Here is a 10,103-nt window from a genome sequence, read left to right on the forward strand (position 1 = left end):
ATGTAACAAAAATAGCTTTTGGAACAAACATTGGTTGAACTCGACAATGGCAATGTAGTGAGCAGTAATTGAGATCAGCAACAAAAATGTAGTCATAATTTATGCCTTAAATGATTATGTACACTGTATATAAACTGCATATATACTTCCAGTTCTGGTCCTGATGACATCACTTCCAGTCCCAGCCCCGTTGACATCGTTTCCTTTAACCAGCTTTAAACATTTTGTGTTTTCAAATCAGTTTAGTTGTGGACTCAACTCTATAAAGAGATATTGTTCTTTTTTTTCTCTTTCATCTACCAAATCTTCAAGTATATGGGGTGGTTACTCCAAACCTTTGTGTGGTGTCCTTTGCATCATTTGACAATATATATTTCGGTATATATACTCAGCAAAAAAAGAAACGTCCTTTTTTCAGGACTGTGTATTTCAACAATAATGTTTTAAAAATCCAAATAACTTTACAGATCTTCATTGTAAAGGGTTTAAACAATGTTTTCCATGCATGTTCAACTAACCATAATCAATTAATTAACATGCATCTTTGGAATGGTCGTTAAGACCTTAACAGCTTACAGAAAGTAGGCATTTAAGGTCACAGTTCTAAAAACGCAGGACACTAAAGAGACTTGTCTACCGACTGTGAAAAACACCCAAAGAAAGATGCCCAGGGTCCCTGCTGATCTGCGTAACCGTGCATTAGGCATGCTGCAGGGAGGCATGAGGACTGCTGATGTGGCTAGGGCAATAAATTGCCATGTCCGCACTGTGAGACGCCTAAGACAGCGCTACAGGGAGACAGGAAGGACAGCTGATCATCCTCGCAGTGGAAGAGCCCGGATCTCAATCCCATTGAGCACGTCTGGGACCTGTTGGATCGCAGGGTGAGGGCTAGGGCCATTCCCTCCAGAAATGTCCAGGAACTTGCAGGTGCCTTGGTGGAAGAGTGGGGTAACATCTCACAGCAAGAACTGACAAATCTGGTCCAGTCCATGAGGAGGAGATGCACTGCAGTACTTCAAGCAGCTGGTGGCCACACCAGATACTGACTGGTACTTTTGATTTTGAGCCTCCCTTCATTCAGGGACACATTGTGAAACATTTTTAGTTTATGTCTTATGGTGTTGACTCTTTTAGTGTTCATACAAATATTTACACATTAAGTTTACTGAAAGTAAAAACAGTTGAAAGTCAGAGGACGTTTCTTTTTTTGCTGAGTATATATTTACACATAAATTTAACCTGCATTTGTACACACATAAATATATTTTAGTGTGTATTGCGAAAAAAATTGTATTGGAGAATAATATCTAGCATATAGGTTATTATTTTGTATCTACAGTACATTTTTTTATTGCTTGACAATATCATATTTTAAAACACAGGAAAGCAGTCTATGCCAGCTCTTGCTTGGGGACACTTAAGGCTTCTCAGAAAAGACCTACTACTCCTAAGAGTAGGGCCAAAGTTGTTTCACTCTGAGATCTTTGAGCAAGTTTGGACCATTTTCCTACTCTGAGATGCTTGATGAATATGGACAAAGATGATAACCTGAAGAGAGCTGACCAGAGATGAGCTGACAAGAGAGAATTGAGTGTCACTACAAGCTTATGACCTGCCTGAAACTACATATCTAGAACTAGCAGGTTGTATGGTTTGCAAAGCCACATTCTATTTTCTTTTGTTTATGGCTCTCATTATAATATTTAAAGAGTAACACATGATATCTATAATACGTTCATAAATTTGTACATTTCTCTCTTGCCTGTTCTGGTAATCTATCTCATTGTCTAAGGCATGGGTGCCCACACTTTTTTGGCTTGCGAGCTACTTTTAAAATGACCAGGTCAAAATGATGTACCTACATTAAAAATTATATATACATATATATATATATATATATACACTGAGCATTAGAGGTGTACTCTGATGTACTCCGTTACATATACTTGAGTAACTTTTTAAAAAAAATGTACTTCTAAGAGTAGTTTTACTGCACCATACTTTTTACTTTTACTTGAGTACATTTGTGAAGAAGAAACGCTACTCTTACTCTGCTACATTGGGCAACACTCGAATCGTTACTTTTTTTCCATTAGATAAAGTCTGACAGACATTTTTCAATCTGCTCTGTGTAGCGAATGCTGTCAAGTTGCGCACACGCCCTCCATTGCGTCTCCAGCTCTGAAGCGAGATTGTGGATGTTTCCCAAATCAAGGCACTGCAGCTTTGAGGACAGATGTTGCATTTTTCGTTTGAAAGCATTAACTGAGGTAATCATATTGACCATAGTTTTCTCTTTTCCTTGCAACTGTAAATTAAGCTCATTCAACATGCTGGTCAGATTGGAAAAAAAATGCCAAGTCTAGCGGCCATTGATCGTTATTAAGTTGTTTGTATTCTGCATGTTTAATGACAAGGAGAAACTCATTTTTCTCCGGCCAGGGGTCTTGAAATCTCAGCAGGAATTTCTCCCTAGCCATCCGCCTCAACGAAGGCATCTTTTATCAGCTCTCCATCTTTGAAGGACTTCTTATGCTTAATGATCGAGTGACTCACCCAGAATGATGCTTCAGTGTGTCTGCCTTTGCTTTTGAATTCAGCTGAATGAAAAATGATGGCTGTCCGATTAACTGCGATTTTAGTTCCCTCTCCTTTGTCTTTCTCAGATCGCTCTTAGGAAGGAAGTCAGTTTCGTAGTTTTTATGAACAGTTCGAAAGTGCCTTTCCACATTTCCCTCCTTTGGAATAGCAATGATAGATTGACAGATCACACAAACGCACTTCGATTGTGACATTGTGATAGAAAAAAATCCTCTTCCAATTCCAAATTTTTTTTAAATCCCTTCTTTAGTCGATATAAATTGGAAGGCTAACTAGATCACTTAGATAGCTGGAGTTTTGCAGTAGCTCGCGCATTTGATCGTGTGTGCGGGATGACCAGTGTGTTAGAAGAAAAGAGGATCTCAGACTGGCCACCCTGTATGTCAATGAATTGGCAAATGTCATAGGGAGGATATATGATAGAGTAACATTTAAAAAAAAATTTTTGAATGCAAAGCGATCTACCTACACTACCTTTCCGATCTACCGGTCGATCGCGATCAACATATTGGGCACCCCTGGTCTAAGGTAACAGATGTAAAAGTAAGGTAAATGTACCTGACAGTGTTATGGAGTATGGGATTTGAGGCATTCTGTTACAGTCAACATAATAAAGAATTGAAAATGGAGAACAGGGTCACCCAAGTACCCTACCACAACAAAACTCATAGCATAACATCATGTTCTTAGAGCACCATGATATAATTCAGGGTTTGGGAGGAGGAGGAGGCATAGGCCATCTCCGCAGCACTGGCCACAAAGCTGGTAAACAGCTCTAAAGAGGGCGCTAATCCATCACAGGGCCTGTGGAAACAGGGCCAGTCTGCAATTGCTGGTTATTTTAACTCAGACGTTTGGGGATGTGGGGGAACACCTGTACAAGGAACAATAGACAACATTGAGAATGATCTTTACACTGTAAGAAGAGGCCCCTGTGAAATGGGAATAAGCTAAGGTAAACTACAAAACAGGATGGAGGTCAGGAACAAGATACAGTGAACTTTTACTTGCTTCAGAGAAAAGAAGACAAAAAAGACATTTAGGGCAACTGCCTTATATATTTAGCTAATTGTTGGCCAGCTGCCAAATCTAATATGCAAGTGCATTCTTTTTGGAATTCATTTAGTCTGTCCAGCCTTTGAGTCTTTTCTATGAATCAAAAAACCTGGACCAACATAGTAGGCATAGTTTGACCAGAGACTCTTGTTTTTTTTGATAATGTTTTGTCACTTCCTTCACAACCATTTGTTTCTAGAAATTAAATTGGCATACAATTCAGCATTTTTTTCCACTGTTGAGATCTTTCTGTTGCCTGTTTTGAAGTTTGTTTGTGTGTGAGGTGGAAGGATTACGTAATTAGTGCAGGCTGCAAAATAAAAGTACTTAACTTTTCATGGAGTGCGTGACCCCCTGCCTAATATAGACATGGAATAGAATTCAGGTCCCTGTAGCTATGAGGTTACAGTTTAAACCCACGTGCCATGATGCTGCCTTCAGGTGATCAATCAGTCTTTATTTTATATAGCTCCACTCACAGCGTTCACTAATGCATAGGGCTTTACTTTAAGACACAGAATAAAATTGATAAGATCTTCAATATAAAAAAGTGGGTAGCACAATATAAAACAAAAAGGCAGTACAGACAAAAAGAGACAGGGTAGGGCAAGAAAAGAGAATAATGCACTGGAAAAAGCAGAACTGACTTTGTTTCAAAGAGTTAAAGCCATAGTTATACAAGGAAACAGCATTCTTGGGATTAACATATTACAGTAGAACATATTCATGCACCCACTCGAGTATGGCTTAGAGGACATTACTTTGGCTGGCAGTAATGACCAGTGGTCAGCCTTTCTGATCTTGAAAATAAAGGCTTAACTGCCAAAAGTTTTTTAGAGATGCAAGTCCTGAGCTTTTCTATTCTCAATTTGGTCACAGCGCTCAGTGTGATTGACCACAGATGTCTTCTTTTTGATGCAGTGACAGGTCTTATCTAGCTTGATATCAAGATTCAGGAATAAAATCTCTGACAACATACAACCATGAAGCATTACTGTCCCATGGGCCAAGATTTAGCACTGCTGCCAGGCTCCCTGATGTGAGCTTTCTGATTAGGCCTTGAGGCCCAAATCTCAGGGGTGTGGGGGCTGGAGATGGACATTTAGCTAAGAGACCTTAACCTAGTGACCTTGCCAGAAGGGAAACGAATGTTTAGGAGCTGATTAGAGCACTTGGGCCTCTACGTCCCTATTAGAAGCAGGGACTGGAGTAATATGACTACTGCAATTAGGCTGGAAATGTGGCCAGAGTGACCATTGGTGGGATTACACGGCAGAAAAATTAGGAGCTATTGCATTTCAATTTTGCTGATAAACAAGTTAGGTAGGACTGCATTTTTGTACTATTTAATAACAAAGTAAATCTGTAAGTCCATAAAGTTAAATATAGTATTTATTTTACCTTTGAATATATCCTATTCGACCATATATAAAGGTAAAGTATTTGACATTTTGCAATAAACATTATCAGACTATAGTGTTTACAACCTAGGTTTGATGTTTTTCAAGGTTATCAGATAAAAAGAAATGTGTATGTTGCTATTTAAACTGTATGTAGACTCAGTGAAAAAATATTCTGAAAATAAAACATGAAGGAAAGCAATCACTTTTTGATAGATAGGAAAGACACTACATAGATAGATAGATAGATAGATAGATAGATAGATAGATAGATAGATAGATAGATAGATAGATAGATAGATAGATAGCAAATGCACTTTACAGGTTAGATACATAGCTACTACTTTAATAATCCCCAAAGGACACTTTTGTCATTTTTCCACTTATAATACTAACATAGGATAAACTTTGATTGGGAAGTAACATGTGCATGTTTAAGTCAATCAGCCTTTTTTTTTTGCAATTCACTCTTTATATTAGATAAGGACACAATGCCCATCATTATTCCTCCACCTCATATTCTATGACTACAAATATGTACACTACCACCTGCCCCAGGATTAACTTGGTGATAGGTGTTTCTGTCCAAGATTAAATATTTAGCAGTTCATTCAGAATGTTTCACTCCTTTTTTAACATGAGTGTCGAGGGGCTTTGCATTGATGATTTATATGGCCGATTCTAAGTCTTTAGGCTATGATTCTGATATCCTCTTACTACTTTAGTTCATCTTGCATTACATCCATCTGGGGCAGGTAATGGCATTTAGTATGGCTGACTAGAGAAGCAAATGGAAAAACAGCCATTATTATTTAAACAATCTGGTATGGTCTGAAATTAAATGGGCAATGAACTTTTCCTCTTATTTGATTCCCCTTGACTCTTTCCAAACTTACCAAAAATGTATTTGAAGCATACCACAGAATATCTGTTAGTCCGTTATTGCTATGTCACACAACTGAACATTAAGATTTTATTAGTTGGTGCTAAGTGACTAACAAGTGCACTATAGTTAGGGGCTTAATTCTTATTAAGACTAACCAAATCTTCTTAACATAGCATTTGCTCAAAACAGTAAGTGATTATTTGATACATCTAGACAGCACATATTCTAAAGTATTATCCAGAACTTTACTTCTAATTTTCACCCTTTTACCTTCACCACATCATGCAAACAGTAAATAAATTAAATCAACATTCATTTTCTTTGACTGGCTGCCCCTTTTGTGGACAAAACTGCTTCATCAGTACACAAATGTATCTTTCCCATATCCACTTACCAAACCTACTTATTTCAGTTAATGGTCACGGGAAGGCAGGCCCGATGTGGGCAGCACAGTTTGCAAAATTGGAACCAGCTATGGATGGGGTGGCAATTCTTTGGCTCACTCATTGATTCATAAATTCAATTTCTGAACCTGCTATTACAATGCAGAGATGGGGAGCTTATTCCAGTGGTATCAGAATTAAGGCAGGGAGCAATGATGGAGAGGTGTCTGTCACTTCACTTGAACACCCACACTTATCTACATCCATCCATCCATCCATCCATCCATTATCCAACCTGCTATATCCTAAATACAGGATCACGGGGGTCTGCTGGAGCCAATCCCAGCCAACACAGAGCAAAAGGCAGGAAACGAACCCCGGACAGGGCACCAGCCCACTGCAGGGCACACACACACACCAAGCACACACTAGAGACAATTTAGAATTGCCAATGCATCTAACCTGCATGTCTTTGGACTGTGGGAGGAAACCAGAGTACCCGGAGGAAACCCACGCAGACACGAGGGAGAACACCGTGCCACCCCACTTATCTACAGTACATATTTATTTATAATAATCCATTTATTTATCTCCTGAACTGGCTTATCTAACTCAGAGTCACAAGGGGTCAGAGCATATCCTAATAGCACTGTGCACAAGGCAGGGACCAACTGTGGATGAGGTGTCACTCCCTTCATCTACGCCCATAGTTACTGATATTCAATATTACAAAAGCTGGTTGTGGAAAACCGTCATGTGTTTCACTAGAATTATCAGTAAGGCAAAGAACAAGGCCAAAAAGGTGCAAGTCAATCACTTTGCACACTCATACACACCTATATTACAATTAATTAGGATCACCCATTAAATAGGCAAGTCTTTAGAATACGAGAAGATGTCAATGGACCCATGGAAAACCACACAGGATGCAGGAACGGACAAAATCCAAAAGAACAGTGATCAGGCCAGGATTTGTACTTAGGTCCCAATGCCACCAGGTACCAGTGGAGTGGTAATACTCTCAGAATTGCCCAGTAATACAGAATGTTCCATTTTGTTTTGGACACTCAGATATCAGTTTCATTGTCATCCTGCATTTTGAATAACAATTGTTCTTTACAGAGTTACAGTATGTAGTAATATGAATATTTAAGAATAAAAAGGCCAGTCTTATGTACAAATATACTTGAGTTCTGTTTTTAAAAAACAGCATCCTCTATTATAATTACAAGATAAAGCTGTACATTTGTCTTTAAATAATCCTTCTTTTGTTGAAAAATACCAGCAATGTCACACTGGACACTCTTTATCCTTGTGTTCTTTAACCAGAGGCAGCTGGTATTAAAACAAAGATGGAGAACTATACCCCATAAAGTGCTGCACGGGGGGATGGTGGGGGTGTGTTTGTGTAAATGTCAGCAGTGACCGCCTGCCTCGTGCTGCTGTCCCAGGGGGCTGGCTGACATTCTGACCTGCACTATTGTATGTCTTGCTTCACTTGAGTGCAGAGGTGACCTCTGTTAACTCTCATCGCCACCCCATATCCCCAACTGTCAGGAAGGGTCATTATTTTGCCTGCCATTCAAGCTAGTAACCCATTAAAAGCAATTTTCTATAGTAATGGAAATAAAAAAACACAAAGCAAAGCAAGGCATTTATGGTTGTGCAAAGAAAAGATTCAACATGGATCTTACATAATGACTTAATTTTCTGAGTGAATGCACCTTTCTCGTCCCCTTACTTGTTTGCAGGACAACTAAAACCTACTGCAACGTAGCCGTCAGTCCCGGGCCAGTGTTTGATCTAAGGTGGGGTGACAAACTCAGATCCTGAAGAACTGCAGTGGTTGCAGGTTAAGGAAAGGCGGATACTTCTTCTTATTGTTTGGCTGCAGGTTAAAAATATTGAATGGTTCTGAATCTTAATAAGAAAGTCTATTAAAATTAAGGTAAAAGAAATAATAACTGGAATAAAAACACGAAAAAACTCATGATCGAAGCTTAAAACTCCTGCTCTAAGTATTTGTGTACAGCGTAAGCTATCTTTGGAGGTAAAACAATTGGTCAGCCAGTTCAGCTAAACGACTTACTTAATGCTGGGGGGAGTTCAAACTTATGAGTATTGGGCAGGTGACCCAAAGTTCTTACTCATAACACCTGTTGAAAAATATTGTACATGCCAAAGGGCAAGTCTTAGCCATCACCAAGCATTACATCCCTAACTGAAGTAGACAGAAAGCAAATGCATGGTCAATAGATATAAAGCAACATTACTTGATCCTGGGTGATGGCCATTCAAAAATATGGGAGTGCTTTCATTTTTTTTTTTGTATTTTATTGATTTTATTAAAAATAAATAACATTCCATACAAATAAGTCAGTGGGCGGCACGGTGGTGCAGTGGTAGCGCTGCTGCCTCGCAGTTAGGAGACCCGGGTTTGCTTCCCGGTCCTCCCGGCGTGGCGTTTGCATGTTCTCCCCGTGTCTGCGTGGGTTTCCTCCCACAATCCAAAGACATGCAGGTTAGGTGGATTGGTGATTCTAAATTGGCCCTAGTGGGTGTGTTTGTGTGTGTCCTGTGGTGGGTTGGCACCCTGCCCAGGATTGGTTCCTGCCTTGTGCCCTGTGTTGGCTTTGATTGGCTCCAGCAGACCCCCGTGACCCTGTATTCAGATTCAGCGGGTTAGAAAATGGATGGATGGACAAATAAGTCAAGTTTTACAAAACTAGGTTCGAAACAAATCAACCCCTGCCTCCAAGAGAAAGAGAGCTAGGCCAGCAGAGTAAAACTTTAAGCTAGTAAAAATAAGTAAATAGATAAATTAATAAATATATAAAAATAAACAGAGTTAAAAAAAAAAAGGGGAGGGAATCTGCTTCCTCAATTTAAATGCTTTGCGCATATGGAGCTCGAGTGAATTCCGTGCATGGCTACCTTCCACTCCTTTTCTGAGATCTTGAGTGAGAGATCCTTTTCCCACTGTACTCTTGGATCTTTGAATGGGAGGGACTGTAAAAGGTTTTTATATATTACGGAAATGCTGTCTGAGTCCTCAAGTCTGATCAATATTTTTTCCAGCGTAAAGGTAGGCAGGAAGTGAGGAAAATTGGGTAGGTTTTGTTTAACAAAGTTTCTAATTTGAAGGTGGTGAAAGAAATGTGTTGTTGGAAAGTTAAATTTGGAATGTAATTGTTCATAGGATGCAAAGACGTTGTCTCTGTACAGATCTCTAAGTGATTTAATCCCAAATGTTTTCCAGACATTAAAAACTGCTTACATTTGAGAGAGTAGAAAAAGGTGGTTCTCGTGCAGATAAAAGCGTCTCTTACTTAAAATACTTCCTAAATTGGTTCCATATTCTGAGTGAGTGAAGCACAATTGGATTGTTAGTATATTGGCGATGACTTGTACTTATTGGGGTACAAAGCAAAGAAAAGTACTGCAGGATTGTATTTCTATTGCAGACAAAGCCTGTGTATGTTCATCTATTTGTGTCCATGTCCAGGTTTTTAAAGCTTGTATATTTGCTGCCCAGTAATAAAACTGAAAGTTGGGTAGAGCCATGCCACCTTTCCACCTTAGGTCTTTGTAGGGCCACCCTTTGGATAAGTGGATGTTTTGAATTTCAAATAAATGAGGTTATGGTTGAATCTAATTTCTTAAAAAAAGGATTTATTAAGGTATATTGGAATGTTTTGAAATAAAAAAGAAGCTAAGGAAGATTATTCATCTTAACAATGTTAATTCTTCTAGCTAAAGTGAGATGAAGGGTAG

This window comes from Polypterus senegalus, chromosome 1 (assembly GCF_016835505.1).
Source record: "Polypterus senegalus isolate Bchr_013 chromosome 1, ASM1683550v1, whole genome shotgun sequence".
NCBI lineage: Eukaryota > Metazoa > Chordata > Cladistia > Polypteriformes > Polypteridae > Polypterus > Polypterus senegalus.